General features: G+C 41.5%; 1 long non-coding RNA gene across 21 annotated transcripts in view; it reads left to right on the top strand.

The window, feature by feature from the left end:
- Positions 1 to 27,226, top strand: part of LOC149123509 (uncharacterized) — a 75,804-nt gene that overhangs the window by 8,115 nt on the left and 40,463 nt on the right. For 9 of the 21 annotated variants that reach the window (XR_016216851.1, XR_016216844.1, XR_016216842.1 and 6 more), the window contains one exon: positions 3,391 to 3,605. This is a non-coding gene — a long non-coding RNA (uncharacterized LOC149123509). Of the gene's footprint in view, positions 1 to 3,390; positions 3,606 to 3,887; positions 4,331 to 10,420; positions 10,914 to 26,444; positions 26,877 to 27,226 lie in introns of those variants that run through there. The other 12 variants (XR_016216845.1, XR_016216862.1, XR_016216855.1 and 9 more) reach the window with 5 other exon arrangements.

The following is a 27,226-nucleotide window of genomic DNA, read 5'->3' as shown; positions in this document are numbered from 1 at the left end:
TTTAAAACCCCAACAGATTATATGAATACCCTTTTTGTTCTTTTAAACAAGTAGACACAAAGTATTAAACATGACTTTATTTTAGGACTTACAGATGAACTCTAATATTTACCATAAATCATGGTCCCAAAATGTATCAGCAGCACTGGAATACAACTACAAGCATGTTCTCCCATTCTTTTCACAATGAAAAGCCAACTCCTTGCACCAAATGGCCTAATGCCCAATATTTGTGGTCAGTAAAGAATAAGTGGCAAGGGCCACCAGACAGGTAGGAATAAGAACATCTCTTCAGAGATGAAGAGGAACCCTTGTGAAGCTCAAATATACACAAAGTGGTCTTAAACCTTTTGTTTAAAGTATTATATAGATGTTATTTTTAAAGGCTAGCCATCATAGAAGCAGAGAGAGAAATAAACACAGTGATTTCGATTCAAACTCTGTGGCTTTCCAATTCATTTCTCTGGAATTTAGATATCTTACTTTGAAATTTAAGCAGGAATACTTGTGTCACTTATCCTGCATCATACTGATGGAAGTTAAATGATATAATGATGGAACTTTCAAATTACTGATGTCTAAAACAAAAGTCATGATGGAGGCAGTTGCATTTTTCTAAATTCACCCACTCTTGTTCTTTATATCTGTTCTTGATGTACCTTGAAGATACTTCCTTACGATTCTGATAAAAACTAAGTACCTCCCTTAAAATTGCCTATACATACATATATGAACAATGTATATATATACAAGTGCACACTGATTGAAAGTCACTTTAAAAAGCAATTGCAGGCCGGCGTCACAGCTCACTAGGCTAATCCTCTGCCTTGCAGCGCCGGCACACCGGGTTCTAGTCCCAGTCAGGGTGCCAGATTCTGTCCTGGTTGCCCCTCTTCCAGGCCAGCTTTCTGCTGTGGCCCAGGAGTACATGGAGGATGGCCCAAGTACTTGGGCCCTGCACTCCATGGGAGACCAGGATAAGTACCTGGCTCCTGCCATCGGATCAGCGTGGTGCGCCGGCCGCAGCGCGCTGGCCGCAGCGGCCATTGGAGGGTGAACCAACGGCAAAAGAAGACCTTTCTCTCTGTCTCTCTCTCTCACTGTCCACTCTGCCTGTCAAAAAAAAAAAAAAAAAAAAAAGGCAATTGCAGGGGCTAGTGTTGTGGCACAGTGGGTTAAAACCATTTCCTGCAATACCTGCATCCCATATGGGTGCAGGTTTGAGTCTCAGCTGCTCTACTTACAACCCAGCTCTCTGCTAATGTGCCTTTGAAAGCAGCAGCAGATGACCCAAGTGCTTGAACCCCTGAACCGATGTGGGAGACCCAGATGAAGCTCCTGGATGCTGGCTTTGGTCTGGCCCACTCCTGGCCAAAGTGGCCATTTAGGGAGATGGAAGATCTCTCTGTCTATCCTTCTGTCATTCTATAACTCTGCCTTTCAAATAAATATTTTTTAAAAAAAGAAAGCAGTTGCAGTCATCATAGTTTCATGGGTAGAAGAAAATGAAAATAGCTTTTTAAAAATTTGATTGTGTGTCAGGCAGTAGGCCACACTGGAAGAGGACAGCATTTTCAGGAAGACCATCTAGATAGGTGTTGCAAATACTCAGGCTCCAGGTAATAAGGATCCCTTGCCTAAATGGTAGCAGTGAGACTAGAGATGAAGAAGGGGATAGGGTAGGAATAGAATCACCAGATAAAATGCATGATACCAAGATAAATTTGAATTTTAGGTAAACACCAAATAATTTTTATTATATCCTAAATATTGCATGGGCATACTTATATGAAATATTATTAAAGCTTTATCTAAAATTCAACTTTGGGCATTCTGTATTTTTTAATCTGGCAGGCCTAGAGAGAAACTGACTAGTTTCTCATTGCAACCTTCATGTCCATATTTCTGTCTGGGGTAGAGAAACAACAAGAAAAAAAATGAGTGCAATGTGACCACTGTGAAATGAAGAGAAAGTGATTGCTAGTCTAGTTCTTTAGTTTATACTGAAAAAATTTCAGCAAATATGTCAAAAATGTTCAAATTTATGTGTTTTATTTCATTGAAAGGTAGAGAGAGAGAGAGAATGAATGAATCTTCCATCTGTTGGTTCATTGCATTCCCCAGTTGCCCACAACAGCCCAAGCTAGGCCAGGCCATAAGCCAGAAGCTGGGAAGTCAGTCTGGGTCTCCCCCATGGGTGGCAAGAACCCAAGTACTTTAGCTAACACCTACTTCCTCCCTAGGTATGCATTAGCTAAAATCTGGAACTGGAAGCAAAGCCAAGAGTTGAACGGACACTAGATATAGGATGTGGACATCCAAAAGTGGTGTCAACTGCTGTGCCAAATGGCTACCCCTCCCCCCAATATTTATTTAAAGACCTATTTTTTAGCCATGGAATAAGTCTACTAATACTGCAGCTATATTCTATTCTCAATATGTATTAGGTACTATCTTGTATAGTCTACATGAATGTAGGTGCATGTGTACATGCTTAATGTATGGATTATCCAGCACAGGAACCACAGGCTCAGTGTTCTCAAGGAGAGAATACTGAACAGGAAACAGATTGGAGAAACCAACCTATGTGAATCTTTAAAAGAGACCAGGCAGGAAAGTTTTCTTTCAATGTAGTCATGCAGTCTAAGCCTCTGATTTTACCTGACTGGACAGTTGTATGGTATGAGTGGGGAGGAAGAAAGGCTTAGATCATGAAGCTCCTTTCAGTGGAGCAGTAGGAGCAGTTTAGAATCAAAGAAATGGCTCCATTTGTCTGTAGATTACAACAAATCTACAGACAAGTTAAGCAGGAGCATTCCAGAAGCTTACTCTTAATCTGAAAGTTTAAGACCCTTGGGGACCTCCTTTGGGTCACACAAGCAAAAATCCAAAGTAGCTCTGCAGAATTTTAACACTTGTGGCTTCTTTATAATTCTTAAGTTTTATTTATTTATTTTTATTTGAAAGGCACAGTGACAGAGTGAGATAGTCATACAGCTAGAGAGATCTCCTATCCATTTGCTTTATTCCCAAAATGCCCGTAATAGCTAGGGCTGGGCCAGGCCAAAGCCAGAAACCAGAAATTCATGCTAGATCTCCAGTATGGGTATCAGGGACTCAACCAGTTGAGCCATAACCCACTGCTTCCAAGAGTGTATGTTAGCAGGAAACTGGAATCAGGAACAGAGCCAGGACTTGAACCCAGGCACTCCAGATAAAGAATCAGGTGTCCCAGTTAGCATCTTAACCACTGTACCAAATGCCTGTTCCCTTCCCTTGCAATTCTGTTTTGAAATTGCCTTCATTGGGTCCTGATGTCTAATTTGTGGAAATTCAAATGTCAAACTAACAAGGAGAAAGGTACTTAGTTATAACCCACTTCTGTCATAGATACAAGAACACAAAATGATTCAAAATTGATGATCCAAGAACAGCTCACAGTGAATCCTGAAGCTACAAATGGCCTTACAGTCCACACACCTACAATGCTTTGGAGAAGACAGGTGGAACAGGAAATAAGACCACCTTCCATAGCTGGCTTGTATGTCAGTGAAGAAGATTGCCTCTGAGCAAGAGTGAGTCTTGCAACTTCCTGGGTGCTAGAGGTAGGTAATAAAGACAAGGAGGAGAAGGGTGGGGTAGGGTGGATGTGGTGGAATTTGGATACTGGCTGAATTCTCAACAGAGAAATTTAAAAACCTTTGTAACTCCTGAAAGTGCAATGGTACTTGATAAAAGTGATGACAGTAGTAATTAGGGCAGAGTTTTATGTTTCAAGAAAACAAGTAGGGGCTGGCTTTGTGGCACAGTAGGTTAGTCCTCCACCTGCAACTCCAGCATCCCATCTGGGCGCCTGTTCTAGTCCCGCTCCCCCTCTTCCAATCCAGCTGTCTGCTGTGGACTGGGAAAGCAGTATAAGATGGCCCATCTGAAAGGAGGAGAGAACTTCCACTTTGATTATGGCCTTGTCTAAACAAGGTTGGAGTTTGTGAACTCAAGAGGCTTCCATGGCCTTGCCAGCTCATGACAAGAGCCTTGGGTGATTACTGACGTCATAAATAAGGGTGTCAATTGTTAAATCAACAATGGGAGTCACTGTGCACTTACTTCTCATGTAGGATCTTTGTCCTTAATGTGTTATACTATGCGAATTAATGATAAAACTAGTATTCAAACAGTACTTTATACTTTGTGTGTCTGTGTGGGTGCAAACTTGAAATCTTTACTTAGTATATACTAAGCTGATTTTCTGTATGTATATAGATAATTAAAAATGAATCAATAAAGAATGGGATGGGAGAAGGGGAGAAAAACCGCTATAATCCAAAAATTGTACTTTCAAAATTTATATTTATTAAATAAAAGTTTAAAAAGAAATAAAATTAATTGAAAATAATAATAAAAAAAAGATGGCCCAAGTGCTTGGGACTCTGCAGCCAAATGGGAAACCAGAAGAAACACCTGGCTCCTGACTTCGGATGGGCACAGCTCCAGCTGTTGAGGCCATTTGGGGAGTGAACCAACGGAAGACCTTTCTCTCTGTCTCTCCCTCTCACTGTCTGTAACTCTACCTCTCAAATAAATAAATAAAATCTTTAAAAAAAAGTAGATCAAATAAAATTATCAGGCACATTATCTTCCCATGATGACATGAAATGGAACAAAAAATATTTCCTTCTAAAAACCTTTATATTCTGCTCCCAGTGATAACAGTTACAACAAGAATTACAAGTAAAATGGACTCATATTAATGAAAATACTGACTGTTTCATACCAAAGCTCCAAAAAACAGGAGACAGTTAAGAGACATTTATTATAATGCTTGAAGTAAAGACAAAGCTTTAAAAACATCTCCCAAATGAATCAAATGGGACTCAGCTAGTTTTATGTTGCTTCAGGCAAATAAGGAAAAATATATTGGAAAATCTATATGCTAAGTAAGCATTCTATTATCATTATGAGTGAAATAAGTATAAACTATTTCCAACTTTACCTTTAAAATTCCTTTGGATTGATGACATAATGTATCATTTCCTGTTCTTGTACTTTGTAGGAAATAGCACACCCATTTCAATATTTGTCACTTTTGTCCTGTATCAACATTCATGGGAACAATTATTACTCATGCTCTGATAATCCATCTGGTGTTGGTATCTCAGTAAGATCTAGAAGCTGTCTGGCAGTGAGTCTCAAACTTAAGAATCAAAATTACCTGGAGAGTTTTTAATATCATGGGATATTTCCCAGATACTATGATTCTGCAGGGCTGGTGAAGGACTGTGAAATCTGCATTTCTAACAAGGACCCCAGAGGATTCTAAGACAAGTGGTCCTTAGGTTATTCTTTGAGAAATTCTGGTTTGGAGTAATACTCGTGTCTACTTTCCAATTAGGCATAAGAAGGGATAAATTTTGACCTTTATTTTCTATAATGCCCAGAGCAGAGATGGGAGAGTCCATGAGGCTAAATACACAGTTCTCATGACCTTTCTAAAATATATGGCTTACTCAAAGTCCAAGTAATCAAATTAATTTTTCAGCCCTATATCATAGAACCTCATAGTTTTAATTCTGTGAATATTTTATTGTATTCTTTGAAAATATTTTTAAATCTGAATTTCATAACTGTTCGTTATCACAATTTTGGAAGTTCAAGTCTAAGATCAGATGGCTCTATTGGTTTGGCCTCTGGTGAGAGTAGTCAGTGGTAACACATAATGTCAGAAGTGCATGAAGAAACAAAGGATCATATCTGGAACCAGAGAAGAATGTGGATGGGCCTGAACTCGGGCTTTTACAACAACCCTATCCTGAAAACCCAAGAAGTTCCAAGAGCACTGCCTTCTGATGGCATGTTCCCAGTAATACAAAGACCTCTCACTAGGCTTCACCTCCTAAAAGATTCCACCACCTCCTAATAGCAATACCCTGGGGACCAAGCTTCTGACACAGGGGCCTTTTGAAAACATTCAAAACGAAAACATCACCACTCATCCCTTCACTCCACTGCTCTCCAATCAGTGATGGGCCTGTTTTAGAAGACCTTTGATATGCCTACTAACAGTAATAGCTTGCAAGTCTACAGCCAAAATAAACATAGCCTTTTTCCACAGTGCTAGAATTATAAAACTATAAATGCCTGAGCTTTATTACCCAAGGTTGGCAGTGAATCAAAATATATTAGCAGAGGAGATCAAATTTTTAAAATGAATTGAAGATAATTATGGGAATCCTAATTAAGGTAAATATTTAAATATATGTAATAAATGTTCATTGACCAATTTTGTGAAATATATATGCAATCCAATAGACTAGTTTTGCACTGCTAAATTGTGAAATATTTCCTTCCAATTGTATCTATGGAATATAATTCATTCATTCTAGACAATTTTTCACCTTTTAACAGCTCTGATGTAGAATACATTTTAGAATTAATAGTGTCTTAAAAGTACTATCAAAGGTACAAAAATAAATTGCTGCCCACCTGTACTAAGCTACATTCTGCCAGGGAATTAATGCTTCTCTCTTCCTGGGTAAACAACCCAACTGTGAACACTTTAAATTCTCCCCTTATTTGAAGCCTTTTGTACAATACTGACGATGTGAATTTAAACCAAAATGGGAACCAGGACCAGCTGAATTCTTTGCTGTCTCCATGTAGAGATTATTTCTTTTACCCTGGCTCAGAGGTTGCCCTAGCTCAATTCCAGGGTATTCTATTAGAAAATATATCTTGATGGGGCTGTTGCAGTGGTATATTAGGTTAAACCTCTGGCTATGGTGCCAGCATCACATGTGGGCGCTGGTTGATGTCCTGGCTGCTCCTCTTACAATAAAGCTCTCTGCTAGTGGTCAGGGAAAGCAGTGGAAGATGGCCCAGGTGCTTGGACTCCTGCACCCACGTGAGAGACTCTGAAGAAGTTCCTGGCTTCTGGCTTTGGATGGGCCCAGTTCCAGGCATTGTGGCCATTTGGGGAGTGAACCACTGGATAGAAGATCTCTCTCTCTTCTTCTGTCTGTAACTCTAGCTCTCAAATACATAAATTAATTTAAAAAATATATCTTAAATGTCATTTTTGCTGTTAGTTTTCTTTCTCACATGCCAGAGGAAATAATGGTGCTTCTTCCAACAGACAGTGCCTTAGAGCAAATATATTTGAAATAATATATATGCAATTTGAGTAGTAGATAGATACTATTTTCTACATCTTAAATATTCTTCAAAGACATTATTTCAATTATTTTCTATGAATAGATATAAGCCATTTTTCAGTTATTCCCCTATCTATAGATTTAGGTTGCTTCTAATTTTTTCCATAATAGAAATAAAGCTATGATGAACATTGTTTTCATATCTTCATTTCATCTCTGATAATTTCTTCAGAATAAATCACTAAAAATTAAAGTCAAAAGGTATGAACATTAACATTTTTTGTTTATTGCCAAAGTGGTCTAAAAAATTCTCATCACATTATACAACAACCAAGTTATTACTCATAGCAGCAGTTTTGTAAGGAGTCTATTTTCTATACACTTAAGTCAAATTTATGAAGTTTCATGTATAAAATATTTTCTCAGGTCATTAATTGGCATTTATTTCTGTGGCTGAATGTTTCATATTTATTAACTACTTGAAACTCTTCATTTGTGATTAATGTCCTGATGTCATTTGACTATTGTTTTCTTGAGATGTTAGTCTTTTTATGTTAGAATATGTTTTTTATTCTAGATATTTTTATTTGATCATTTACTTATTCATATGAAAGGCAGAGAGAGACAGAGAGATTTTCCATCAACTTATTCAGTCCCCAGATGCCTGTAACAACCAGTCCTGGGCCAGGTTGAAGCCAGGAACCTGCAATTCTAAGTCTCCACTTGGGTGGGAGGAACCTAACTGCTTATGCTATCATCTGACATCTCCTAGGCACATCAGCAGGGAGCAGAGGAGGAGACTCAATCCCAAGCACTCTGAAAATGGGATTTAAGTATCCCAACCAGTTGCTCAACCAGCTGCACCACAACACCCGCTTCTATTGAAGTCTGTTTTAAAAAAATATTTATTTAAATTGAAAGAGTTATTGAGAGAGAGACAGAGATCTTCCATCTGCTAGTTCAGTCCCCAGAAGACTGCAATGGCCAGTACTGGGACAGGCTGAAGCCAGGAACTTAATTTGTTTCCTGCGTGGGTAGCAGGGGCACAAACACTTGGATCTTCTGTGCTACTCCCAGGCCACTAGCAAGGAGCTGGATCAGAAGCAGGGGATCTGTAGAGGATCTGGTACCCCTATGGGATGCTAGCCTCATAGGCAGTGGCTTTATTTGCTACACCACACCATCCCCTAACTAAAATGATTTAATTATTGCAAGTCATATATGCTTCTGATACTATTCCATCTCAAATTGATCTAGAACTTTTGGTATACTCACATTTTTTAGTACCATTAAATATGTAACATTTTTCTTTCTTTATTTTTTTTTTTTGACAGGCAGAGTGGACAGTGAGAGAGAGAGAGACAGAGAGAAAGGTCTTCCTTGGCCGTTGGTTCACCCTCTAATGGCCACCGCAGCTGGCGCGCTGCGGCCAGCACACCGCGCTGATCCGATGGCAGGAGCCAGGTACTTATCCTGGTCTCCCATGGGGTGCAGGGCCCAAGCACTTGGGCCATCCTCCACTGTACTCCCGGACCACAGCAGAGAGCTGGCCTGGAAGAGGGGCAACCGGGACAAAATCCGGCGCCCCAACTGGGACTAGAACCCGGTGTGCCAGTGCCGCAAGGCGGAGGATTAGCCTAGTGAGCCGCAGCGCCAGTGATATGTTTTTTTTTTTTTTAACTTATTTTATTTAGGCCAGTGCCGCAGTTCACTAGGCTAATCCTCCGCCTGCAGCACCAGCACCCCAGGTTGTAGTCCCAACTGGGGCGCTGGATTCTGTCCCGGTTGCTCCTTTTGCAATCCAGCTCTTCTGTGGCCTGGGAAGGCAGTGGAGGATGGCCCAAGTGCTTGGTCCCTGAGCCCGCATGGGAGACCAGGAGGAAGCACCTGGCTCCTGGCTTCGAATCGGCGCAGTGCGCTGGCCGTAGTGGCCATTTGGGGGTGAACCAACGGAAGGAAGACCTTTCTCTCTGTCTCTCACTGTATATAACTCTTCCCCCAACCATTGTCTAACTCTGCCTGGCGAAAAAAAAAAAAAATTTATTTATTTGAAAGATAGAGTTACAGAGAGAGGTAAAGCCGCAGAGAGAGAGAGAGAGAGGTCTTCCATTCCACTGGTTCACTCCCCAAATGACTGCAATGGCCAGAACTGAACTGATCCAAAACTAGGAGCTCCTTTGGGGTCTCCTACATGGGTGCAGGGCCCAAAGACTTGGGCCATCTTCTACAGCTTTCTCAGGCCATAGCAGAGAGCTATATCAGAAGAGGAGCAGCTGGGACTCAAACTGGCATCCATATGGGATGTCGGCACTGCAGTCTGGGGCTTTAACCTGCTATGCTACAGTGCCAGCCTGGTTTGTTAATGCTTAGACACATCAGATGTTTTCCTTTGATTTTTCTGTTATTTTAACTCCTCATCTCCTTGAACTTATCTAGGGATGTACAGAAGAGTATTAACATGAAAGACTGAAATTAATATATATACTTATATGTATATTCGTGATATAATCTAATATGAAAATAGAATTAGAATGAATTCAGGCCGGCACCACGGCTCAATAGGCTAATCCTCCACCTAGCAGCGCCAGCACACCGGGTTCTAGTCCCAGTCGGGGCGCCGGATTTTGTCCCAGTTGCCCCTCTTCCAGGCCAGCTCTCTGCTGTGGCCTGTGAGTGCAGTGGAGGATGGCCCAAGTGCTTGGGCCCTGCACTCCATGGGAGACCAGGATAAGTACCTGGCTCCTGGCTTCGTATCAGCGCAGTGCGCCGGCCGCAGCGCGCTGGCCACGGTGGCCATTTGAGGGTGAACCAATGGCAAAAGGAAGACTTTTCTCTCTGTCTCTCTCTCTCACTGTCCATTCTGCCTGTTGAAAAAAAAAAAAATGAAATCAAAGACAAAAACAATCACCTCATCCATTCCCTTTTGGAATTTGTTATACTCTTCCGATTACCAAGTAACTGTGTTTTTGTAATATTATTCCTGTTCTCATTATTTCCAGCACTGCTGAGAACAGTGCTTCCAAACTTTGTTTTAAACTTTATTGGCACTCCAAAGGATATGTGTAGTGCACTGGTTAAATGGAGGAGACTGCTCTCAGTCTGCCAGAGGAAACTAGATCTTGAGCTCCACCACCCCACTCTAAAAGCTAACATTTTGGCTCATCTGTAATTCATTAATGGCACATGGGTTGGGAAGTTCTGATCCAGACAGGCTCTGCTACTTATGTTCCTCTGATCCTTGCTTTTCTCATATGTGCTATGTTCTATAGATCAGATGCTGGTAGTGGTAAGAGTTGTCCAACGGTGACTGTCAAGGAAAATAGGAGCCACTACCATATCAAGCATCAGGAAACCATTCTCCAGCCCTTTTGTCTTGTAGCTTAACATGTCAAGAGGAGACTGAATTTTAAGAACACAACTGGGGCCAACATTGACAAAGCCGATAAAACCCCTACCTGCAACTCCACATCCCAAATGTGCATCGGTTCAAGTCCCAGCTGCTGCACTTCCAATCCAGCTCCCTGCTAATGGCCTGAGAAACAGCAGAGGATAGCCCAAGTCCTTGGGCTCCTGCTACCCGTGTGGGAGACCCGAAAGAAGCTCCTGGTTCCCAGCTTCAGCCTGGCTCAGCCCTAGATGTTGAGGCTATCTAGGGAGTAAACCAGAGGATGGAAGATCTCTCTCTCTCTCTTTGTCTTTCCTTCTCTCTCTGTAACTCTTTCAAATAAATAAACCTTAAAATTTTTTAAAAAGACAACCCAATATTATTGTATTATTGAGACATATAAAATCTTTCTGATCGATAGCGTCACACAGTCAAGTTTGTATGAGGAAACTGATTCCCACAGTTTAGTAGTATCAGGTCAGTAAGAACTTCAATGTTACTACAGACCAAAGGGTTTGTGCCTCTAGAATTCTAAGCACACACATTGCAGAAGCCAGAGGCCCTAGCACTGCCAACAATTTGGTTGTAGCATTAGGGCTCTAGCTTTACCTCTTACATTTTTAAAAATTTTTATTGAATGACCTACTTTTCCCACAATTTTAAAAAGCAAACTTTGTCACACAGTGGATTCATATATATAAAAGTATATTTGTACTTCAAGTATTTATTAACCATATAACCTCAGTTGGATCATCTTTTTTTTTTTTTTTTTTTTTTTTTTTTTTTTTTTTTGACAGGCAGAGTGGACAGTGAGAGACAGACAGAGAGAGAAAGGTCTTCCTTTGCCGTTGGTTCACCCTCCAATGGCCGCCGCTGCAGCCGGCGCACCGCGCTGATCCTGGCAGGAGCCAGGAGCCAGGTGCTTTTCCTGGTCTCCCATGGGGTGCAGGGCCCAAGCACCTGGGCCATCCTCCACTGCACTCCCTGGCCATAGCAGAGAGCTGGCCTGGAAGAGGGGCGACCGGGACAGAATCCGGCGCCCCCACCGGGTCTAGAACCCGGTGTGCCGGCGCCGCAAGGTGGAGGATTAGCCTATTGAGCCACGGCGCCGGCTTCAGTTGGATCATTTTAACACAAAATATTTTCTTTTACAAAACTACTCTTTAAAAAGTTGGGTCTCGGGCAGGTGCTTAGCCCAACAGTTAAGACGTGGCATGGGATGCCTGAATCCCACACTGCTACCTTCATGGGTGAACTGGATCAAATTCTAAGCTCCTACATTCACCTGGTCCAGATTTGGTTGTTGAAGGCATTTGGGGAGTGAACCAGCAGATCTTGCCCTGTCTCTGTCTCTCTGCCTTTCAGATCAACTAAAATAAAATTTAAAAAGTTGGTGTTTCCCTGAATATTCTCTAGGAATCCTCCTCAAAATGTTCATGGAAAATGTAATTAAAAGATGGGTTTACTTTGTTGCAAAAAAATTTGAAATCCATACATAACATTTTTTGTATACATTTCCATGAACTTTGTGAATACCCCTCATAATCCTGCTATACTAATATGTTTAGCACATTGCAGATTATCATTCAAAAATGCAAGTGCAATGAAAACCCACTACAAAGCAAACTAGCAAACCTCTCAAAATATGTAGGATTTTATGCAGTCAATAAAGATGACAGAAAATGGGGTAGCCATGAAAATGACCTAGCCGTGAAGATTCCAGAGTCCCATATTGGAGTACCCTGGTGCAATTCCTAACTCTGACTCTTGACTCCAGCTTCCTGATGATGTAATATCTGGGAGACAGCAGAGATGGCTGAAGTAATCGGGTTTCTGTTACCCATGCAGGAGACCTACATTGCATTCATTAGCTCCTGACTTCAGCCTCCACCCAACCCTAGATGTTGCAGGCATTTGTGGAGTGAATCAATGGATGGAAGCATGTTGTCCCCTTATTTGTTTCTCCAGGCTTCTCAGATAATTTTTTCTTATTTAAAAAAAATTTTTATTTTATTTTTATTTATTTTTTGTCAGGCAGAGTGGACAGTGAGAGAGAGAGACAGAGAGAAAGGTCTTCCTTTGCTGTTGGTTCACCCTCCAATGGCCGCTGTGACTGGCACACTGCGCTGATCTGAAGGCAGAAGCCAGGTGCTTCTCCTGGTCTCCCATGTGGGTGCAGGGCCCAAGCACTTGGGCCATCCTCCACTGCACTCACAGGCCACAGCAGAGAGCTGGCCTGGAAGAGGGGCAACCGGGACAGAATCTGGCGCCCCGACCGGGACTAGAACCTGGTGTGCCGGCAGTGCAGGCAGAGGATTAGCCTATTGAGCCATGGCGCCAGCCTAAAAAAATTTTTTTAACTAAAAGCTTATTGTTTGAAAAATGACAACTACTTAAATCATGAGCATTGCAAGACAATGTCAGGGTCAGTCCAGTTTCTATGAATTGAAAAGGATCCTAAAATTATTGGGAAATTCAAGGAATCTAAAATAGCCAACATAATCTTGAAAAACAAAATTGAGAGACTGACACTAATTTCAAAACTTTCTAGGAACCTAAAGTAATCAAGATGGTGTGATATTAACACAAGGATAGACTTATAAATCAATAAAATAGAATTGACATTCCAGAAAAAAACTGTATTTATACGGCATAAGTTTTCAACAATGGTGACAATATAATGGGGGAAAGAATATGTCTTTTCAGCAGATAATGCTAGGACATCACATGGGTTATAACAAATAGGTATGAGTACAAACAGATGAAATTGGACACCCTATCTCATAATATACAGAGTCAATTCAAAATCAAAGACCTAAATGTAATGGCAGAAACAATAAAATCTTTAGAAAAAAACATAAGAGTAAATCAATATGATTTTGGATTAGGTGAGTTTCTTAGGTACCAAAATCACAAGCAACAAAGAAGAAAATACATGAACTGGACTTAAATTTAGAATATTTGTGTTGCAAAGGACATCAGGAAAAGAGAAAAGAGGTTACAAATGGAGAAAGTATTTGCATATTAAAATCTGTTCAGGGTCTTATATCTACAACATATACAGAATTCTTCTTTTTTTTATTTGAAAGATAGAGTCACAGAGAGAGACAGAGAGAGACAGAGAGAGAGAGAGAGGTCTTCCATCCGATGGTTCACTCCCCAGTTGGCCACAATGGCCAGAGCTGCACTGATCCGAAGCCAGGAGTAAGGAGCTGCTTCTGGGTCTCCCACGTGGGTGCAGGAGCCCAAGGACTTGGGCCATCTTCTACTGCTTTCCCAGGCCATAGAAGAGAGCTGGATCGGAAGTGAAGCAGCCACTAGAACTGGCACCCATATGGGATGCTGGTGCTTCAGGCCAGGGCATTAACCCACTGCTCCACAGTGCCAGCCCCCAGAATTCTTAAAACTCAATAATGAAGATACTAACCCAATTAAGAAAAGGACAAAGTATCTGAATGATCATTTCCCAAAAGAAAACATATAAATGCCAATATGTACATGTATCATTAGCCAGCAGGGAAATGTAAATCAAAAACAAACTAAGCTGCTATTTCATACCCACTGGGATAGCCAAAAAATGAAGACTATAACAGTAATGACAAGAAAGCAGAGAGAATGGAAACTTCATAAACTGATCATGGAAATGAAAAGTGGTAAACCTGTTTAGGGAAATAGTCTGATAGTCCTCAAAAGATTACATATGAAGTTAACATATGACTCAGTAATTCCACTCCTACTTAAAATAAATTTTAAAATCCTATGTCTATATTAGAAATTAGTATATAAATATTCATACCAGCATTTTTAATAAGAGCCAAAACATGGCAATAACCCAAATGTTCATCAACTTAGAAATACATAAAATATACTGTATTCATGAATATTCAGTTGTAAAAGGGAATATGGTATTGATACATGCTACAACATAGATGAACCTTGAGAATTTGTTAAAGAAGCTGGTCACAAAGAATCATGTTGCCCAATCTCATCTACCCGAAATGTCCAGAATTGGAAAATCTGTAGAGACAAAAAGATCAGTGCATGCCTAGGGTTCTGAGGATTTAAAGGGATGGAAACAATGGCTAAACAGTGTTGGTTTAGTTTTGAGGTAATTAAAACGTTCTAAAATTGATTGTTGCAATGGTTCCACAACTCTGAATATACTAAAAATGATACACTTTAAATAGATGAATTGTATGGTATATGAATTATATCTCACTGAAGTTGGTATACATTTATGTAAGATATCCCAATGATGCCAGCGCCCTGGCTCAATAGGCTAATCCTCCACCTAGCGGTGCCGGCACACCAGGTTCTAGTCCCAGTCGGGGCGCCAGATTCTGTCCCGGTTGCCCCTCTTCCAGGCCAGCTCTCTGCTATGGCCAGGGAGTGCAGTGGAGGATGGCCCAAGTGCTTGGGCCCTGCACCCCATGGGAGACCAGGAGAAGTACCTGGCTCCTGGCTTCGGATCAGCGTGGTGCGCCGGCCGCAGCGTGCTGGCCACGGTGGCCATTGGAGGATGAACCAACAGCAAAAGGAAGACCTTTCTCTGTCTCCCTCTCTCACTGTCCACTCTGCCTGTCAAAAAAAAAAAAAAAAAAAAAAAAGCAATTGCAGGGGCTAGTGTTGTGGCACAGTGGGTTAAAACCACTTCCTACAATACCTGCATCCCATATGGGTGCAGGTTTGAGTCTCAGCTGCTGTAAATTGTGACTTCAAAAGTACTAAATCTGGGGAGGGGTGGAATAATAAGTGTTCAGTTTAATGTTATCAAAGTTAACGTACTAGTTTAAAACAGCCTGTAAAAACCAAAAGGTGTTTTATGTCAACCTCATTTTAACAAAAATCCATAGTAGATACACAAAGTAAAAGGAATAGAAGCATACTGCTAGAGAAAATCATCTAATCACTAAGACAGCAAAAGAGTAAGAAAGGCATGAAGAATCTAAAAATCACAGAGGGGCTGACATGGAGCCTCAGGCAAAGCCATAGCTTGCATCCCAGAGCTCTGGTTCAAGTCCTGGCTACTTGGCTTCTGATACAGCTCGCAGATAATATTCCTGGGAAAGCAACAGAAGATGGTCGAAGTGCCTGGGCCCTAGTCACCCAGTTGGGAGACCTGAATGGTGTTCTTCGCTACTAGTTTTGGCCTGGACCAGCCCCAACCATCACAGTCGTTTGCGGAATGAACCAAGAGATGGAAATCTTTCTCTCTCTCTGTTTCTCCCTCTCTCTTGCCCTCTGCCTTTCAAATAAATAAATCTTACAGAAAAAAATAAAAGAAAAATCAAAGAAAAGATATTTAACAAAATGACAGAAGTTTTCCTTCATCAATATTACCTTGGATGTAAATGGAGTATATTCCCCAATCAAAATATAAAGATTGGGTACATAGACACACCACCCTCCACCAAAAAGAAACAACAATATTCTGCCTCCAAGAAATTCATTTTACCTTTAAGGACACACCAATTAAAAGTGAAGAATGGAAAAACATTCTTTCCAAATGGAAACCAAGAAGAACATGGGTAGTTGTATTAGATAACAGAATAAGAGAAAAATAGTACAATTAGACAAAGAAGGTCATTGTACAATGATAGAGGGGTCAATTCATCAGAAGGATTTAACAATTGTAAATATGTGTATCCAACCTAAATGTAAAAAGCAAATATTAATACATCTGAAGGAAGAGATGGACTCTACTACATTAATAGGGGACTTGAACACCACACTTCCAAACATGGACAGATCACCCAGACAGAAAATCAATAATGAAATTCTGGAATTAAACTACACATTATATCAAGTAAATCTAGCAGACACATAGAACAATTTACTGAACAGCATCAGAATATTCACTTTTCTCAGGGACACACTGAACATTCTCCAGGACAGATCACATAATAGTTTTAACAAATTGAAGAAGACTGAAATCATATGTAGTTTTTTTTTTTTTCTAATCACAGTAGTATGGAACTAAAATTAGTTTAACAAGAGGAACTATGGAAAATTCACAAATATGTGGACATTAAACATGGTCCTAAAAAACTGATGAGTCAAAAAAACTTTAAAGGGGCTGGTGCTGTGGCATAGCGGGTGAAGCCACCGCCTGCAGTGCTGGCATCCCATACAGGTGCCTGTTTGAGGCCCGGCTCTTCCACTTCTGATCCAGCTCTCTGCTATGGCCTGGGAAAGCAGTAGAAGATGGCCCAAGTCCTTGGGCACCTGCACCTGCATGGGAGACTGGGAAAAAGCTCCTGGCTCCTAGCTTTTGGCTTCAGATTGACCCAGCTCCAGCTGTTGCGGCCATTTGAGGAGAGAATCAGTGAATGAAAGACTTCTCTGTCTTTGCCTCTGCCTCTCTGTAACTCTTCCTTTCAAATAATAAATCTTTAAAAAAATTAAAAGGTAAATTTAAAAATACCTTGAGGAAAATTAAAATGGAAACACTATGTAACAATACTTACAGTGTCGCTCCCCCTCTTCGTGGAGGAACGACACAGGACCCTGCGCTGTTCTTTTGTCTGCTCGGCCCTCCCCGGGTTTGCTGCTGGTTCTTCCCGGGTTGGCTACTGTCCCTTCCACCTCCGTGGAAGGGCAGTTCCCCCTGGCCACATTCCCCACTTCCGCAGGGGAGCGGCACACTGCCGGCCGGCTCTCTCGGGGGCTGCACAGGTGTTCCTCTTAGATGTTCCCCTTAGATGTTCCTGGTGCATGCCGTCTCTCTCCTCCTTTATAGTCCTCCTCTGCCAATCCCAACTCGGCTGCCCACACGCCAAGCACGCTGCTCTCCTCCAATCAGGAGCAAGTCCTACAGTTTATTGGTTGAACTGGAGGCAGCTGTGCGGAAGCTGTTTACTTCTCTCCCAGCGCCATATTGTGGGAGAGCAGATGCATAGAATAAGTCTTAATTCCAGTAACTTAGTCTAGTCCGAATTGCTCCCCACATTACAGGATGCAGCAAAAGAAGTTATAGAAGGGAAATTTATAGCATTAAATGCCTACATCATAAAAGAAAGTTCCTGAACAACCTCATGCTTCATTTCAAGGAACTAATGAAAGTGAAAATGAACCTCAGAGTTAGCAGAAGGAAGGAGGTGATAAAGATCAGAGCACTAATAACTGAAATGGACTAGAAAAGTATTTTCTTGAAAAAGAAACAATCAATAAATCTCTAACGACATTAAGAAAAAGAGAAGACTCCAATAAAATCAGAAATAGGTAGGTGATTACTCTAGAGGTTAAGATGATAGTTAATGGCCGGCGCTGCGGCTCACTAGGCAATCCCCCACCTTGCGGCGCCGGCACACCGGGTTCTAGTCCCAGTCGGGGCGCCAGATTCTGTCCCGGTTGCCCCTCTTCCAGGCCAGCTCTCTGCTATGGCCAGGGAGTGCAGTGGAGGATGGCCCAAGTGCTTGGGCCCTGCACCCCATGGGAGACCAGGAGAAGCTCCTGGCTTCGGATCAGCGTGGTGCGCCGGCCGCAGCGGCCATTGGAGGGTGAACCAACGGCAAAAGGAAGACCTTTCTCTCTCTCTCTCTCACTGTCCACTCTGCCTGTCAAAAAAAAAAAAAAAAAAAAAGATAAGGTTAAGATAGATAGGTTAAGATGACCCCCAAGTTCCACATTAGAAACATGTGAGTTCAATATGTGCCTCAAGTTCTGGCTCTTGGCTTCAGCTTCCTGTCAATGGCTTAATTTGCTGCCATCATCAGGGAGACCTGGATTGAGTTCCCAGGCCCTAGTTTCAGCCCCACCCAGTCCCAGTCATTGCTGGCATCTGAATAGTGAACCTGCAAGTGGGAACTCATTCAGTTTGTCTCTCTCTCCCAAATAAATAAAAATTAAACAAACAAACAAAAAAACCCAAACCCAAACTTACAGCATAGAAATACAAAGGATAAGAAGAGACTACTATAAATAACTGCATTTCGACTAATTTGATCATCTAGAAGATATGGATAAATTCCTAGATTCACATAAGCTATTAAGACTGAATCATAAAGAAACACAAAATCTGAACAGAGCAATAAGGAGCGACAGACTGATCAGTAATAGAAACCTCTCATCAAAGGAAAGTCTGAACTTGATAGCCTCCCTGTTGAATTCTACCAAACATTAAAACAGAATTACTAATACCAATCCTTCTCAAACTCTTCGGAAAAAAAAAATTTTTCAAGAGGAAGGAAAACTTCCAAGCTCATTTTACAAGGCCAGCGTGATACTGATAGTAAAGCCAGATAAGGACACTACAAGAAAAAAAAATAGTGATTACAGGATGGCAGAATAGGGAAGGGCATAGTGCTCTAGGCTGGGGGTAAATAGTAAACAAACAAAAAAATATGGAGGAAGTACATTCTCAGAGGAGAGTTAGAGAGAAAAGCCCAGTGGAAATTCTACAGAAGGAAGAGAAAGACTGGATTTGGTGTGGAAGGTGCGGACATGCAGTGTGTACAAGGACACAACACATGACCCCAGCAGCCAGGAGCTGGAGAAAGCACCAGCTTTAGAGTGAGGTGAGATAGACTGCAGCAGCTCATGCCACTGGTGATAAAGGCAGAGGGAGAGCATGGCGTGAGTCCAGCCAGGAGCCCTAAGGGAGATAGCATATGGGCTGACCCAGTGAAAAAAAAGGGGCACATTGCTCTCTCCCTATCCTCCCCACAATCACACCTCCCAACTGGCTGAGAGGGCAGGTTCCTCTTTTTCCTAAGCAGCAGCTGAGGAAGCTCTTATGCACACACCCAGCAACTGGCCAGAATAAGAGGCAATCTTGTCAGTGGTAGTAGGGGCAGCAGCTCAGGTGTGCGCACCTGGCAAAAAGCAACATTGCAAAACAAGTGGAGGCTGCAGACAGTGGCTCTTGTGCACCAATGTGACCGATTCTACCAGAGAGGAAAGAAATCTGCATTCCCCATGGACTTTGAGTCAAGCTGGGAGGATTAACAAGGAGCTGGGCACCCAAGTAGGACTGTGAGGTGCCCGTCATCTCAATATATCAGAGACTCCAGGGCTGAAACCACTTCAGCAGAGCATCCACAGGTAGCTGGCTCTGGGAAAATCTCTGCCTCCCTGTGGACAGGACAGGATAGCGGGGCGGAGTTGATCTTCTGCACTCCACAACTGTGGGAACTCTGTGACTGCATGAGACGGCAGGGTATAGCTGGGCCTCTGGGCAATCCTGTGAACAGCTCCACGCTCTCAGAGTTCCCTGATTGCCTGGGGTAGGTCACTGCAATGAGATCCATGCTCACATTAAGGACTGCACAGATCCTTTAATTCATAGGCAGCATAGATGAGTATTGCATGCACAATGGGCTAACACCTGGGTATTGATCACCCTGGAAGAGAGGAGGGGAAGATGTGATTACGCCAACAGAAGTGATCATATCCTACCTCCTGCTAAAAAGAGATCTACCACACTAACTTCGGTGTCATCCTGGACACTCAGTCCACCCTGCAGCACTGACCAGAGCACCCTGGCTACTTCCAGCACACGTGTCTGTGTATTCACTGAAAAACCTGACACTCCACTAAGCCAGACAGCTACAGTTCAAAGATAAAAGCCAACAGAGGAAAAACCAACAGGTAGTTCCATAAATGCCGAAAATAAATGCAGAAATTCAGCAAGAATAAGGAAGACAATATGACCCTCCCCAAAAGGAACACTTCAATTTAGAATGTGAAAATGAAGACATTGATGGAATGCTTGAAACAAAATTCAAAAGATTAATCATGATTACTCAGAAGCAATAAGCAAATTCAGGAATTAAAAGAAATCCATGCATGACAAGAATGAAAAATTTTCCCATGAAATTGATTTTGAAGAAAATTAAAAATGAAACATTAGAAATGAAGAATTCAACATGTGAAAGAAAATACTTGGTGTGACAGAATATTCTAGCTAGAAGACAAATCTTTGGAAAATTTCCAGACTTAAAAAAAAGAATTAGAAAAATCAAAAACAGTGTTGGATATTTATGGGATACTTTCTATCAAATGACTCAATATATGGATCTTAGGAGTTCCTAAAAGTGTTGAGATAGAGAATGGATTAGAAGGCCTATTCAGTGAAATAATTAAAGAAAATTTCCCTAATTTGGAGAAAGGGATGTCCAAGTACATGAGGCACACAAAACTCCTTATAGACATGACCTGAAAAGATATATTTACCATGACACATTGTAGTCATACTTTCAACAGTAAAACATAAAGATTCTAAAATGTGCATGAGAGAAATGATAGATTACTTAAAGAGGATCTCCAATTACAGTGGATTTCACATCAGAAACCCTATAGTCTAGGAGAGACAGAGTCCAAGTATTAAGAGAAAAAAAACTGTTGACCTAGAATACTGCACGCTGCAAAGCTCCCATTTACGAATGTAGGTGAAATAAAGACCTGCCATAACAGAAATTGAAAGAATCTGGGCCGGCGCCGCTGCTCAATAGGCTAATCCTCCACCTAGCGGCGCCAGCAGACTGGGTTCTAGTCCCAGTTGGGGCACCGGATTATGTCCTGGTTGCCCCTCTTCCAGGCCAGCTCTCTACTGTGGCCAGGGAGTGCAGTGGAGGATGGCCCAAGTGCTTGGGCCCTGCACCCCATGGGAGACCAGGAGAAGCACCTGGCTCCTGCCTTCGGATCAGCGTGGTGCGCTGGCCACAGCGGCCATTGGAGGGTGAACCAACAGCAAAAGGAAGACCTTTCTCGCTCGCTCGCTCTCTCCACTCTGCCTGTAAAAAAAAAAAAAAAAAAAAAAGAGAGAGAGAGAAAGAATCTGTCACCACTTATCCAGCCTTATAAAAGATGCTTAAGAATTTGCTACACACAGAAACAGTCATCATTATAAAAGAATGTGAAGGCAGAAAATCTCCCAGTAAAAGTACAAAAGAAGGGGTCAGCACTGTGGCATAGTAGGCTAAGCCTCTGCCTGCAGTGTCGGCATCCCATGTGGGTGCCGGTTTGAGTCCTGTTTGCTCCTGTTCCAATCCAGCTGTCTGCTATGGCCTGGGAAAGCAGTAGGGAATGGCGCAACTGCTTTGGCCCCTGCACACACATGGGAGACCTAGAAGTTCCTGGGCCCTGGCTTCAGATCAGCCCGGCTCTGGCCATTGCTGCCATTTGGGGAGTGAACCAGCATTTGAATGGAAGACCTTTCTCTCCTCTTTCCCTGTCTTTAACTCTCTCAAATAAATTAAAATCTTAAAAAAAGTGTTTTTTGTTTTTTAAATTATGGGCCAGTGCTATGGTGTAGTCACCTAAGCCTCCAGCCTGTGGTGCTGGCATCTCATTTTGGTGCCAGTTTGAATCCCTGCTCCACTTCTGAACTAGCTTCCTGCTAATGGCCTGGGAGAGCAGCAGATGGCCCAAGTGCTTGGGCCCCTGCATCTACATGGGAGACCCAGAGGAAGCTCCTGGCTCCTGGCTCCGGATTGACGCAACTCTGACCATTGTGGCCAATTGGGGAGTGAACTAGTGGATGGAAGACCTTTCTCTCTCTCTGCCTCTCCTTCTCTCTCTGTGTAACTTTGACTTTCAAATAAATAAAAAAATCTTAAAAAAAAAAAAAAGTAGATTCCAGAGCAAAAATTTACCAGGAGTGAAGTCCCTTTTCATAATAATAAAGGGATCAAAAGATCAAGAGAATTTAACAACTATAAATGTACCTAAAAGCAGGACTTCAAATTACCTGACACAAAAGCTGACAGAACTGCAAGAAGAAATAGACAAATCCTCAATTGTAATTATAGATTTCAATACCCCTGCATAAGGACTCTAATACAATGAAATCAGAAATCAAAAGGAAAAAGGCCTCTGAAAAATCCCCAAGTTATGAGAAAAAACCAACCCTTACTCTTACAGGATTTATAGTATATATAAATATATACATATATAATATAGTATGTCCAAGGATACAGTTGATAAATATATTTTCAGTTAGTAATAAACTACATTAAGAAAATAAAAGAGTAATTTAAGAGAGCTCAGTAAATTAAAAGAGTGCCCTGGGAAGTGATGAGGTGTGAGCTGAAACTTGAATAAGGAGGAACAAGTCATACAATATGTAAGCCCAGAACAGTGTTCCAAGCAGACAGCAGCCAAGTATGAAGGTGAAAAGGTAAGAAGCTTATTAGAGAAACAGAAAGAGAAGACTATTGTGGCTGGAGAAACTAAGGGAAATATGATAGGATAAATATCAGTAAATGCAGAATCAAGTATGAAAGAGGCAAGCAGTTCAATTTAGCTGGAACACATGCAGCTACCTGGGTGAGGACTGGAATTTAATTAGAAGGGTATAGGTTGGTATAGACCTGCACTGTCAAAAGGATAGCCACTGGCTTCATGTGGCTATTTGGGAGGACTGAAAATGCAGCTACTACAACTGAAGGATTCACATTTTAATTTATGAAATTAATAACCTGTTTTGAGTATGCTGGCAAGTACTTGGCTATGTAAATTTATTGTCTCAACTGCAGATTTATAAAATTTAACTATATAGGCCGGTGCATGGCTCAATAGGCTAATCCTCCACCTGCGGCGCCGGCACACCAGGTTCTAGTCCCGGTCGGGGCGCCGGATTCTGTCCCGGTTGCCCCTCTTCCAGGCCAGCTCTCTGCTGTGGCCCGGGAGTGCAGTGGAGGATGGCCCAAGTGCTTGGGTCCTGCATCCCATGGGAGACCAGAAGTACCTGGCTCCTGGCTTCGGATCAGCGCGGTGCGGCGGCCATTGGAGGGTGAACCGATAGCAAAGGAAGACCTTTCTCTCTCTCTGTCCACTCTGTCAAAAAAAAAATTTTTTAACTATAAATGAGGTATTTCCAATGGAAATAGCGGTATCTTAATTAAGACAAGCTATAAGAAAGATGACGAACTGTACAGATTTTAGCACATAGATCCTATACCCCAGGGTTAGTCTGGCTATAAGTATGTATGTATATGTGTGTGTATATATATACACATGCATAAATATGTATATATACTCTAGATATATGTACATATATACACATTCTAGATTTCAAAGCCATGTAAAATCGCTCATTAACATGCTTGATTACATTAGATTTTCTAAATATGTAAGGTTAAATAAAATGTATTAAAAATAATGGCATCTTTTTATTTTTTTCCCAAGGATTTATTTATTTGAATGGTAGAACAACAAAGACATAGATTGTCTATAGGCTAATTGATCTTCAAATGCTCACAACAGCTGGGGCTGAGCCATGTTGAAGACAGAAGCCCAGGACTCCATCCATGTCTCCCATGTGGGTGGCAGGGACCCAAATGCCTTAGTAGGAGGCTGGATCAGAAGTGGAGTTCAACTCAAACCAGCACTGATATGGGATGTACGAGTTGCTGAGAGTCTTAACCTGCTGCACCATAGTCTGCTCCATGGTTTTAATTTTAATGTGGCCATTAGAAAATTTTTAATTACACATGGCTCATATATTCATATTTCTATTGAACAACACTGGTCTAAATCAAGTCAGGCCTTGAATGTCAACCTGAGTTTGGCTACTATTCAACAGAAAATAAAGTCACTGAGGGACAGTGCTGTGGTGCAGCAGGTTAAACCAGGGGCCTGCAGCACCAGCATCCCCTATGGGCGCCAGTTCAAGTCTCCGGCTGCTCCACTTCCAATCCAGTTCCCCGCTAATACGCTTGGGAAACACGTAGAGGTTGGTCCAAGTGTTTGAGCCCCTGTACCCACATGGGACACTGGGAAGAAGTTCCTGGTTCCTGACTTCAGATTGGTTCAGCTCCAGCAGTTGTGGCCATTTGGGGAGTGAAACAGCAAATGCAAGATAGATCTCTTTCTCTCGCTCTTTCAAATAAATAAATCTGTTTAAAAAATCACTGAAATCTCAAAACTCATTAATAACTTTTTGGTAAAGGTTTGTAGAGGAAAGTATTTCAACAATGGGAAATACAAAACTAGGCCTGCCCTTTAAAAGTTACATTTTCCAATCAAATCAAGAGCAATGATGAAGTCACTAAGGAAAAAACTGGCTTTCAGGCAGGTGAAGACTTGACTATAGTTACACAAGCTATGTAATAAAAAGCCTCACTCAAGTTTCTCATTTTGAGTGTATGACAAAACATTTAAATACAGTCCAAAAGTTTATAGGCACAGGCTTTCTAGACCTATCCAACATCTCATTTTTCTACAAACCAGGAAAATTTCTAATCAACATTAAAGAATCACAGACAATATCAGAACATCACATAAGTTTAACAGTTCTGCTTCTTGGAGGGGACAGATTGGCATTTTGGAACCGGCACTCATAGGATGCCAGTGTCACAGGTGGCAGCTTAACTGGCTGCATCAAAATATCATCCCCTTTATTATTTCAAATCTTCCCTTCTACCATACCCATCCTAAATTTACATCTAGGGCCGCACAGCTAAATATGGTAGGATGTAAATCAAGCTAAAATTTTTAAGATTAAAACAAATTACTTGAAAGAGAGAGAGAGAGAGAAAGGACAGAGATTCTATCCACTGTTTCATCCCCGCTCCCACCCCTGCTGAATACAGGTACCTGGTACTCCATCTGGGTCTCCCTCATTGGGTAGCAGGGACCCAAGTAGTTGGGCCCTCATCTGCTGGGTCAGAAACAGAGACTTGAACCAGCACTCTGATATGGGATGCAGGGGTCCCAAGCTGTGACTTAATCTGCTGCACCACAATGCCCACCCTGATAGTAATCCCAATTACTAACTCTAAACTCTAGATTCTCTCCAGGTCATCTAACCCACTTTCAGGATTTTTAATTACCACAACTGTACCTCTAGTTCAGGTCATTCTCAAATTACCCCAGAATTGTAAATACACTCACCTGAACATTCCATGAACATCTCATAAACAACGTATCCCCAAATTCAATTTATCATCTTTCCTATCCAATCTGTTCCTTATCAGTTACTATTTAAATGCTGAGATTTTAGATTCCCCATACTAGAAATTTAGACATCAGTTTCTCTCATACTATCCAATTAATCGAGTCTTTCCCATTTTCTCAAATATTCTTCTAATTATTTCCTTATTCTTCATTCCCTATTCTCCCTTTAACAATCAATATCTAAACTTCATAGTGTGACATACAAAGAGTTGCATGATATGACCATTGCCTATCTTTCCTGTATTTGTTTTGATCAGATGATATAATTGCTTTAAACAGTGATTCAGCTATAATAAACTCCTTGTAGCTTATTCATAAACTAGGAACAATCTGTCTTTGTTCATGTCCTTTCCATAAGTAGACTGGCCTCATTTCACTTTCAGTAATGTGTGCAACAACCATCCACAGAAAGAAAAGGAAATCTAAGACACAGGTTTTAATGGTATTTAAACCTAAGAATGAGCAAAATGAATCTGTCCTGATACTTCTATCATCATGATGTACTTTTAGCCGTAAATTTTCCCAATAGGGCTTAAAGCCCAAGAGAATTGCATCCTAAACATTATTTCTTTAGACCTCAACCTGTTTTGTAATTATACTGTGCTTAAGTACCTGTTTTTGAGTATCTTCCCAAAAGAGTTACTGCCAAATTCTGCTTGATTTAGCATCCTCTGATGAACCATCTGGAAGAAGTGATTTCCCAACATAAGTCTAGGAAAAAAGGGTGAAGAGCCATGTAGGTGACCTAAAATAATTTGATGTCACTGGGAGCAGGGAGTGAGAGCAAAATATATCTTACTAAAGGGAGTATTCTGGGGATATGACACATCTAACTACTATTCACATGGAATCATAACTTGTCATTCAAATTATAAACACAAGGAAAATATAATGAAATCCAATATCAGGCTTCATTAATCCAAGATATTCAGGAATTTACACACCAGTGAATATGCATAATGATTTTATCATGACACAGGCTCACTACACTTTTTTTTTTTTTTTGGCAGGCAGAGTGGACAGTGAGAGAGAGACAGAGAGAAAGGTCTTCCTTTTGCCGTTGGTTCACCCTCCAATGGCTGCTGCAGCCAGCGCACCACGCTGATCCGAAGGCAGGAGCCAGGTGCTTCTCCTGGTCTCCCATGGGGTGCAGGACCCAAGGACTTGGGCCATCCTCCACTGCACTCCCTGGCCACAGCAGAGAGCTGGCCTGGAAAAGGGACAACCAGGACATAGAACCCAGCGTGCTGGCGCCACAGGTGGAGGATTAGCCTATTGAGCCACGGCGCCGGCCCTACACTAACTTTTTTAAATACAATAACTTTTAGCCTCATCACAAAACAGAAGCTCTCTTAAGAGCTGAAGATTTTTCATTTCATCCATACTAATTAAGAGGTACTGAGTAAATATTAAACTAAATTAAAAATGACTGGTTACCTCAACTACTCTGTTTTTTCTAATTTAAGATGAATAAGGTGTGTCTCTGTACTCCCAGAACTCCCTCTACCTACTTCTCTCACACTATATTTTCCACACTATCATTTAACTTATTTGCCCTCTGTACTTCCTCTAGACTGTGACCATCTTGAGGACTGAAACATGTGTTTTTCATCTTCGTATTCCCAACACATGACATTGCCTGGCGTTTGTTAGCAATTGCTAAGTCTACCACATGACTGACTAATCAAGTCCTCTTTTTACTTGATTAAAACATCAAAAAATTTAAACCAATGCTAGTCAAAGTAGACAGAGTTTGAGCCAGAATATGTAAAAACAACACAAAATCCTTTTT

Source organism: Oryctolagus cuniculus, chromosome 11 (assembly GCF_051225735.1).
Source record: "Oryctolagus cuniculus isolate XC-2025 breed Fujian yellow rabbit chromosome 11, ASM5122573v1, whole genome shotgun sequence".
NCBI classification, from domain to species: domain Eukaryota; kingdom Metazoa; phylum Chordata; class Mammalia; order Lagomorpha; family Leporidae; genus Oryctolagus; species Oryctolagus cuniculus.
The sequence above is the reverse complement of the archived record's forward strand: the minus strand, read 5'-3'. Positions and strand labels throughout refer to the sequence as shown.